This window comes from Lithobates pipiens, unplaced genomic scaffold (genome assembly GCF_037356315.1).
Source record: "Lithobates pipiens isolate NorthernLeopardFrog02 unplaced genomic scaffold, aLitPip1_a1.2 Scaffold_22, whole genome shotgun sequence".
Lineage (NCBI taxonomy): Eukaryota > Metazoa > Chordata > Amphibia > Anura > Ranidae > Lithobates > Lithobates pipiens.
In genome coordinates this window covers 13,001,696-13,012,711 of record NW_027507784.1, presented here as the reverse complement: position 1 = coordinate 13,012,711, position 11,016 = coordinate 13,001,696, and positions in this window count along the sequence as shown.

Sequence of the window (11,016 nt, the reverse complement as noted above, 5' to 3'; positions counted from 1 at the left end):
TGGTTCTGTTCTCTTCTTTGTGATAAATACAACTGTTTGTTTAGCTATAACCTACTGTTTATTAGTGATCTAGACTGAGTCCAGATACCATTCCTCACCTCCCTGTACACCTGCCAAAGAGAGATATACCTATCTTCTTACCCTACACTTATTCAACGTTAATCCTTCTTATTACAATGTCCATCCGCATCACCACTAGTAATGCAAATGGCCTTAACAGCCCCTTTAAGAGGTCCCGATTCTGGCAGGAAGCCAGGAGCGGACTGACAACTCATGGGGCCCCCGGGCAATAGGAGATTATGGGCCCCCAGGCAATCAGAGATTATGGGGCCACACAGTATACACACACACAGTATACAATCACACAGTATACACATACATGTACACAAAGTATACACAGACATGTTTCTATTGGCTGAGAAGGTACTGGAGAGGTGGGGCAGCCATAATCTCAGGATTTTTAGACCAAAAGGATGTTGGTAAGGGACATTTCAGAGACAGATGTAAAAAAAAAAAACACAGATTTTTACATACTGTCCCTGGTTTTAGTGAAGCTGGCAACTCTGATGGGGCCCCTTAGTGGCCCGGGACCCTCGGGCAGTGCCCGAGTGGCCAAATGGTCAGTCCGCCCCTGCAGGAAGCCATCAACCTAAAAACAGACATCCTATCGGACAAAGTTGTCGGAAAATTCGATCGTTCGGAACCTGATGGCGTTATTTAGTTACGACGGGACTACGTTCAGGCTAGTAGCCAATAGCTTTGGTCTAGGAATTTGATCTACGCATGCGTGGCACTTTGTCCGATCGTAATTCTCTACAAACGATCGGACAAAGTCCGATCGGATCATGTTGTTGGAAAATTTTATAGCCTAACTCTCAAACTTTGTTGGTCGGACATTCCGACGGAAAAAGTCCAATGAAGCCCACACACGGTAGGATTATCCGACAACACGGTTCGATCGGACATTTTCCGTCGGAATGTCCGACTGTGTGTACAAGGACTAAGATCCTTAGCCCTCTCCACACTCATACAACTAGAAGATCTATATGATCCCTGGCAGTGTTTACATGGAACAGAAAGGAACTTTACCTTCTATTCAGCTGCGCAAAAATCCTACTCCAGAATCAATCATTTCTTGCTACACAAACGCACCTTGCAAACTATCTCCCAAGCAGAAATAGGTTTAATAATATGGTCGGACCATGCACCAGTTATGATCAATATCTCAAGCAATCGATTGGGTAAGCAGCCCATCATCTGGCACATGAACACTTCCCTTTTATATCAACCCAAGTGTCAGGAAAAGATGAAACAGGAATTGGAGAATTACCTTGCTAGCAATGTAAATTCTGTATCAAACAACATAGTACTTTGGAACTCACATAAAGCATAAAGCTCGCATAAAGCTTTTATGAGAGGTGTTTTGATTAAGAGAAATGTGTGCGAAGCGAAAAACACAACCACTTCCTTGATCACATAAAAAACTTGAAAAAACAAATAAAACCTTTCCTAACAACGCTGACACTACCGGCTTATGCATATTCATCGAAGAATTTCCCACCTTCCTACACGCCTCCTTTGATCACCACATTTAACGGTTGAAAGTCCACTGGTACACCTTGGGAAACAGACCAGGTGCCCTCCTAGCTAGGTAATGAATCGCAAATCTGCCGATTCCAAAATTCCCTATATGCACACAACTCAAGAACACAGGGTCAGCAACCCCAAAGACATTGCCAACTGCTTTCGGTGCAAGTAATTCAGCTGGTTCTGTACTGCAGGTGTTGAGGTTGACCTTTCCGATTGTCACCAAGTGAACTGGAGCTGCCGATGGCAGATGCATCCAGACACTCCCACCAGAGGCTTCCCTTGTTGCTTAGGCCACAGTACCATCTCGCACTCTATCAACCGTCCGGTTCACTGATTCCACCTGAAGGCTGTGGTTCCAAGAGAGCGACTTCTACCCAACACAGCTCATTTATCACCTCTCCCAGCATTTTGTTATTACCAACTGGAACTTGGTAGTCCACAACGATCAACCCCTAGTGTACATTTGGTCTCTTTGGACTACATGTCCCAAGACCTGTGAGTTCTCACTCTGCATTCAGGATGTGACATGACAGAGTCCAGGCTGAGCACTAGCAGGAACAGCTTCACTGTGGCAGATGCTGTAAAGTGTCCAATAACAATAGAAAAAATTTAGCCAGCTCCTGGCTACATAAGATTACAAAAGACGAGAGTAATGCTGTATGCAAATATACCATTTTATTGTACTAACCTAACACTTAAAAAACAAGCTTTCAAGAATTTTCCTTTCTTCCTCAGACCTGAGAAATAGAGGAAAACTTTCAAAAGCTTTTCTTTATAGTTTAAAGTCATTTCAGCAAATGCCGGGGCTGTGTAAATAATCATCAATGTTAAATATGTCACTAATGAAGACCAATGAACAGAGTGTGTGTGTGTGTGTGCATGCCAGTTTACACATAATAATCCCCAGTATTGGTGCCGGTTTACACAGAAATAACCCCCAGCATTGGTGCCAGTTAACACAGAAATAACCCCCAGCAAAAGTTACGAACTCTTGGGAGCCATGGCTCAAAATTCAACACACCCTCAGTTAAAACACCTCACTGTTTGTACCCACACGGGTATCCTTGTTTGAATCACTTTAAGCAAACAACCTGTTGAAATTACTGTTAAGTTTTCCTTCCAGCTGAAATACGAAAGTGATGCCTGTTATACATATCTTATGTGTCTTCAATTTACCATCTGTAAAAATGTTAACCTTACATACATCCTTGGCAATTGTAAAGTGTTGTGTTCTTATGAAAATCCAATTAAAAAAAATAAATAAATAAAAAAAAAAATAACCCCCAGCATTAGTGCCAGTTTACACAGAAATAACCCCCAGCATCAGTGCCAGTTTACACAGAAATAACCCCCAGCATCAGTGCCAGTTTACACAGAAATAACCCCCAGCATCAGTGCCAGTTTACACAGAAATAACCCCCAGCATTGGTGCTAGTTTACACAGATATAACTCTCAGCATTGGTGCCAGCTTACACAGAAATGACCCCCAGCATCGGTGCCAGTTTACACAGAAATAACCCACAGCATCAGTGCCAGTTTACATAGAAATAAACCACCAACATTGGTGCCAGTTTACACAGAAATAACCCCCAAAATTGGTGCCAGTTTACACAGAAATAACCCCCAGCATCAGTGCCAGTTTACACAGAAATAACCCCCAGCATCAGTGCCAGTTTACACAGAAATAACCCCCAGCATTGGTGCTAGTTTACACAGATATAACTCTCAGCATTGGTGCCAGCTTACACAGAAATAACCCCCAGCATCGGTGCCAGTTTACACAGAAATAACCCACAGCATCAGTGCCAGTTTACATAGAAATAAACCACCAGCATTGGTGCCAGTTTACACAGAAATAACCGCCAAAATTGGTGCCAATTTACACAGAAATAACCCCCAGCATCAGTGCCAGTTTACACAGAAATAACCCCCAGCATTGGTGCCAGTTTACACAGAAATAACCCCCAGCATTGGTGCCAGTTTACACAGAAATAACCCACAGCATTGGTGTCAGTTTACACAGATATAACCCCCAGCATTGGTGCCAGTTTACATAGAAATAAACCCCCAGCATTGGTGCCAGTTTACACAGAAATAACCGCCAACATTGGTGCCAGTTTACACAGAAATAAACCCCAGCATTGGTGCCAGAGTATACAATAATAACCCCTAGTATTGGTGCCATTGTACACAGTAATAACCACCCAAAAACATTTGCAAAAATGGTTAACCCCTTAGGAAAATGAGGGGGCCTCTAGCCAGTAATGCAGGGGGTTAATGACAATTGTCACTATTGCAGTTTTGTACAAATAAATGATTAACCCCTTGGGGGAGTGAGGGGGTTAAACAACATTTCCATCAGCTAGTAATGCAAGGGGTTAATCAACGCTGCCTCTGGCCACTAATACAGCAATGACCAGGCCGATGCTATCCTTAGCTGCTGCGCTCACACTTGTGTTACCTCCATGCTGTTCGCCACCCACTCACCTCCTGACCTGGATATGACATCATGTCCGAGGAGCAGCAGCGGGCCAGACTAGCTTTCCCCCTGTTTTTTTACATTTCTTTTTTTGGGAATGTTTTATATAGTAACGTCAGAATCTGAATGTATTCAAAAGAAGCACGGCATATGATAGCTCTACGCACGTTTCGTGGCCTTTGTACCACTCATCAGGAGCAGAGCACGTGTTCAATCTATAATAAATAGTAATATGATATTCAGAAATAAGGTAAATGAAAAATAATAATAAAAACGCATGAAAAAGGGTGGGGTAAACAAGTCACCCACACCTAATACATGCTTACTCACTTAGGTGAGTGCACTAGTGGTCTAGTAGGTGGGTGCCGCAAGCCGTCCAATATACACCCCCAACAGGGAGCCGTGGTGGGTAACTCAATGGGGATAGCCACAAGGGCCGCAACACAAGCCGGCATGGAGTCACCACGAGGCACTTCTATAGAAAGAGTGAAAAATTAGAACCATTAAGAGATTTGCAAGATGTGAAGAGAGTGAAGGATTAAGAAAGATAGTTAGTGGAGCTGAATGTTAAGAAAAAAAGAAAGATATAAAAGGTGAGGGCTCACCGAGACAAAAAAGTGAGGGGACCAAACATAGCTGTGAATATAGGGGTAGAATAATAAGTAAATTTAGTTTTGAATTTAGTTTAGTTTTTTAGTTGAGACTTTAAGTCCACTTTAAGCTGCCCGAGGGTCACGAGTAGACCAGAGGGAGTGAGAGGGCCACTTGTGACCCCCAAAAACAGGTGTGAGATGTTCTACGTGCTCTTTTCTGTGGTGGAAAAAATGAGAATGGGAGATCCCCCCCCCCCGTGACTTCACCATTAATATCAACAACACAACCATTGGTGCCTCCACTCATGGCAGGGTCTTGGGTGTAATCCTTGACTCTGACCTCTCCTTCAGCCCCCACATCCAATCACTGGCTAAATTCTGCCGCCTTCACCTCCACAACATCTCCAGAATTCCACCTTCCTGACTAATGACACCACAAAGCAACTCGTTCACTCCGCGATTATTTCCCACCTTGACTACTGCAACTCTCTCCTTAATGGCGAACCCTTAAGCAGGCCCCTCCCCCCTTCAGTCTATTATGAATGCTGCTGCTAGACTAATACAGCTCACTAATCAGTCCGTGACTGCTGCCCCTCTCTGCCAATCCCTCCCTAAAATTCAAAATGTTAACCATAACATACAAAGCAATCCACAACCTCGCCCCCATCTACATCACCAACCTCATCTGCAGATATCGCCCAAATCGTCCCCTCCGCTCCTCCCAGGACCTCCTGCTCTCTAGCTCCCTTGTTACCTCCTCCCATGCTCGCCTTCAAGACTTCTCCAGAGCCTCTCCCATCTTCTGGAACTCCCTGCCCCAGTCTGTCCGCTCAGCCCCTACCCTGTCAACCTTAAGGAGTTCCCTGAAAACTCATTTATTCAGGGAAGCCTATCCTACACCCACCTAACTGACCTGAGCCACCCCCATCAAATCATTCTCTGCAGCTATTACCTTTTGTACCACCACCCCCTCCCTTTACAGTGTAAGCTCTACGAGCCGGGCCCTCCTGTACCTTTTGTATTGTACTGTAATTGTGTTGTCTCCCCTATACATTGTAAAGCGCTGCGTAAACTGTTGGTGCTATATAAATCAATAATAATAATCCTTCTTGGGGCAGACACTGATGTAGGATGTTCTACATCAGTGATATGCAATTAGCGGACCTCCAGCTGTTGCAAAACTACAAGTCCCATCATGCCTCTGCCTCTGGGTGTCATGCTTTGTGGCTGTCAGAGTCTCGCTATGCCTCATGGGACTTGTAGTTCTGCAACAGCTGGAGGTCTGCTAATTGCATATCCCAGTTCTACATGCTTTGTATTGTGGTCGAAACATGAGATAAGAAGCTTTTTCATGGGACAGAGACAGGAGATATTCTACATGCTCAGTATTGTGGTGGGAACATAATCACATCTGATTTGGATTCCTTTTCTACCACACGTCTTTTGTTTTTCTTGGGACTTATAATTTTGCACCATTGTCTCAAGATATGGACCGTACTTAATTATTATTTGTGGTTATATTTTACAAATTATTCATAGATATATGAATACACTGTACAGGGTTTCTCATACCCTCCTTAATATATATGTTCACTTTTTTATATTTATGAATTTTTTCAGCTTGTATTATTTTTTATTTAATCATTATGGCATCATATATTTACCGCTTACACTTTATATTTAACACAGAGACTGTTCTGGTGTGAAATATTCTACATGCTTTTTATTGTGCTGGGGACATGAAATTGGGGGCTCCTTCATGAGACAGAGACTGGTGTGAGATGTATATGCTCTGTACTGTGGTTGGAACTTGGGATTGGAAGCTCCTTCATGGGACAGACATGCAAGATGTTCTACATGCTGTATTGTGGTGGGAACATGAGATCTGGAGCTCCTTCCTGGGACAGAGACCAATGTGAGATGTACTACTTGTTCTGTATAGTGGTTGGAATTTAAGATTGAAAGCTCCTTCATGGGACAGACATGCAAGATATTCTACTTGCTCTGTTCTGTGCTGGGAACGTGAGATCAGGAGCTCCTTCTTGGGATGGAGATGTTGTGAGATGTTTTACATGCTCTATACTGTGGTAGGAACATGAGATTGGGAGCCCTATCCTGCTACAGTTGGAGTGATTTGAGATGTTCTACATGCTCTGTAAATGTTCTATACTGTGGTAGGAACCAGGGCCGTCTTTAATATTGATTGGACCCTGGACAAAACATTTCTTGCCCCCCCCCATGCGGTTTTGCTCTCCGTCTGCTCTGAGACATACAATAAATAGCAACTAGATTCAAAATCAGTTTACTGAATCAGATCAGGCAGCTATTGTGATTGGTTGTCAGAGGTTACAGTGCATCATTACTGCTAATTGACTGGTTGCTAGAGGTTACAGTGTACCATTAACGCTCATTGACTGGTTGCTAGAGGCTACAGCACACATTAAGGCTCACTGATTAGTTGCTAGAGGTTACGTCACATGATATCTGCTTGTTGATTGATTGCTAGAGATTACTGTGGATATGACCTCAGGGGGGCATGATATACATATGAATGCCGTCGGCCGTCCCTATTTACATAAGAATGCTGGTAATTTATAGGCTTGTGCAATTCGTTTCGTAACGAATCGAAATTCGGCCGAACTTTGCATCTTTCGGACATTCGGATGCATCCGAATGTCCGAATAAAAAATAACAAATTACAACGAATACGAAAGAAATATAACGAATGAATTCGAATGAATTCGACATGATTCGAAATTATTTCAACCGCATTCAAAATGATTTCAACATGATTCGACATTATTTCAACCGCATTCGAAAATATTTTGTGACCCGACTTTAGGGCCATGTATCTCGGGGTCACTTGGTGCTAGACACTTCAAATTTGGATATGTTGTAGAGCTGGTATTATTGTGTTTGCATACCAAATTTGGGGTTTCTAGCTATAAGTGACCCCGAGATGTGTGGCCCCAAAATCGGGTCGCAAAATGTCATTCTCTGCTCTATTAACTAATAACATTTTGCGTCCCGAGTTTGGGGCCACATATCTCGGGGTCACTTATAGCTAGAAACCCCAAATTTAGTATGCAAACACAATAATACTAGCACTACAACATATCCAAATTTGGAGTTTCTAGCACCAAGTGACCCCGAGATACATGGCCCTAAAGTCGGGTCACAAAATATTTTCGAATGTAGTTGAAATAATGTCGAATCGTGTTGAAATCATTTCGAATCCGGTAGAAATATTTTCGAATTTGGTTGAAATATTTTCGAATGTGGCCGATTTTTCGAATTCGGTAGAAAACTAAACGAAATCCGAAAACAAATTTAAGGAAGTTAATGAATATAACTAAACGAAATTAATGAATTAACAAATTAAAACGAAACTAAACGAATTTTTTCCTTTTGCACATGTCTAGTAATGTACATGTAAACACAGGGTCTGCAGGTGAGTCATCTTTACACAACAGTAGGGCAGAACTGGGCAGCATTAGTAGCAGCACTTTACACTGAGATATTGGGACACAGCACAGGACTAAAACCTCAAGGGACGAGGGAATTTAAACCAGGGTAGTTGGCAAGTATGAGGCAGCTGCTTTGGGTCCCACAACAATGACAGGGCCCAGGGCAGCTGCCCCTTTTGTCCTGCCTTAAAAACAGCCCTGGTAGGAACATGAGATTGGGAGCTCCATCCTGCTACAGAGAGTGATTTGAGATGTTCTACATGCTCTGAAAATGACTGCACACTAGAAGAACCCCCCATGAGATCAGGAGCTTCTTCCTGGGAAGGAAACTGTTGTGAGATGTTCTAAATGCTCTATACTGTGGTAGGAACATGAGTTTGGGAGCCCCATCCTGCTACAGAGAGTGATTTGAGATATTCTACATGCTCTGTAAATGTTCTATACTGTGGTAGGGACATGGGATTGGGAGCTCCATCCTGCTACAGATAGTGATTTGAGATGTTCTCCATGCTCTGTAAATGATTGCACATTAGAAGAACCCCCCATGAGATCAGGAGCTCCTTCTTGGGATGGAGACTGTTGTGAGATGTTCTACATCAGGGATCCTCAAACTACGGCCCTCCAGCTGTTGCAAAACTACACATCCCATGAGGCATTGTAAAACTCTGACATTCACAGACATATTTGCATATTTGTGGATACCTGATAGAAGAGTCACTGTGGACTATATATACATTTCTCTTAAAAAATTTTTTTTTCATTTTTTCTGTTTTTTATTTAGACTTTTTTTTTTTTTTATTTAGATTTTTTCACTGTTTTTCACCTTTTCTCTTAATTATAATTTATTACTTTATATATATAATTTTCCTGGTGCCTCCATGGCAGCATACCTGTGACAAGCTCCGCCTTGGCTCCTCCCTCAGGACTAGTGAATATTATAAAAGAAAAGGTTAGTACAGCCCCCGCATTCTCCTTTTTTTCCTCATACCTCATGGCAGTGAATCCTGGTCGGCGTCCTTACCTTCTGCATTCGGCAGCGTCCGTCCGGGTTCAAGCCTCTCCCGGACGCAGTTCCTTCTCTTGGGCAGCTAAATGCGCTTATAAGGTTGGAAGTCCCTTCTGTAGGATCTTTTGGGACAAGCAGTTTGTCTCTTAAGTAAGAGCTTTATCTGCAAATTGATCAGGCACCAGCTCATTCATGGTAACGGAGGCAGCAGCTATTTCTACATTTCTTTGTTTTTTCCCCTTCTCTCTTTTCTTCCTTCCTTTCCTTTCCCTTTTTTTAGGTTTTATATCTTTATCTTTTCCCTTTTCTCTTCCCTCTCTCTTTTGCTCTCTTCCCCTCCCCAACCTTCCATTTCTTTCTTTGTTTCTTTTCTTTTGACCTCCCATTTGTTGGTTTCTCTCAGACAATCTCCCTCTTAGCCCCTGTCGCCATTCCCGGCTCCATAGGAGCCGCGCGCGCTCAGCGCCGGCGTTTTATTTAACTTTCGGCGTTCCCCGCCGTGCTCTGCGCATGCGCCGGCGGCGTGAGGCTTCTAGCTTACTGGTCCGCCGATCGGCGCATGCGCAGTGGATTCGGAGGCCGCGGCGGCCATCTTTGATAAGGGCACAGTGACGTCTGTGCCCTCAAAATCTCAAAGACAGGATAGAGGCGTGCCCTGCCTCTCCTGTTCTACTGTTTATCTCCCTGATGGCCTCAGTGGAACGCCTGTGGCTGCAGGGAGAACTGCAACTCTGAGTTTAAAAAAAAAAAAAAAGAGAAGATGGATTAATTAATTAAATAGTATAAAATTAAATAAACATTAAATTATTAAATAAAATTAATAAAAAATAATTAAATAAATTATTTTATTTACAAAAAAAATAATAATAATAATAATTAAATAAGTTATTTTATTTACAAAAATAAATAAATAAATAAATAAAAAATTTTAAATATATATATAATTTAAATCCCCCCCCCCCCCAAAAAAAAAAAAAAAAAAAAAAGGACAGGAGGACAAAATGTAGATTTAGACGTATTTTAGATGTATTTATTAAAGTCCCTTTTTTCCAGTCAAGGACACGGTTGGTTGATTTTTCTCCTCTAAAACTCTTTTCTTAGCTGCTGCTTCTGCTAATCCGTCTAGTATGAGCCATTCGCCACCCGCACAAGATCCTACTCTACACCTGAGGTAAGGACCTACGTCCAGGTAAGTTGATACACTTTAAAAAAAAAAAAAAAAAAAAAAGAGTGCACTCAGGCTGGTACTTTATGTATTTCAGTCCTGTACGCCAGAAGATGTCTAAGAGGACCTCAAGGCGACATGAAGGCGATGATGACTCTAGTCACAGCAGAGACAGGTCGTCCTGGCATGGGGATTATAGAAGTGGCAGAAAGCATCGGCCAAAAAGGCGCCATCACTCATGCTCCCCGAGACCTAGATCTCCAAGATGTCAGGCATGTGGAGCTGCCCCACTTTCAGACAAACTGATCTGTTTGAGATTGCCTCAGGGACGATGCAGCTGAAGGTCTGCAAATGGCGGACCTACTTAAGAAAGCAGTAAAGGACTCCCTTGCGGAATTGGTAGCCACAATGATGACGCAACAACCAGCGTCTCCTCCTCAGGAGCAAACGGCTGAGGCTGAGGCTTCCATCCCGGGGATGTCCACAAGTGGAATTTTTCGTCTGTCGCCGGCATCCTCCTCTAAACATCAGGAAGAGAATGCCATCTCAGAGGAATCATCTGATGACCTAGATGCCTCTGGCTTTGCTTTCGCTATGGTCCAGCCTTATGTACAGGCAGCTAAACAAGCGATCGGCTGGGAGAGACCAACACAAAGGTTTAAGAAGTCTAAATCGTACTTCCCCTTTCTCAAACGTCAGATCTCCGTTTTTTCCT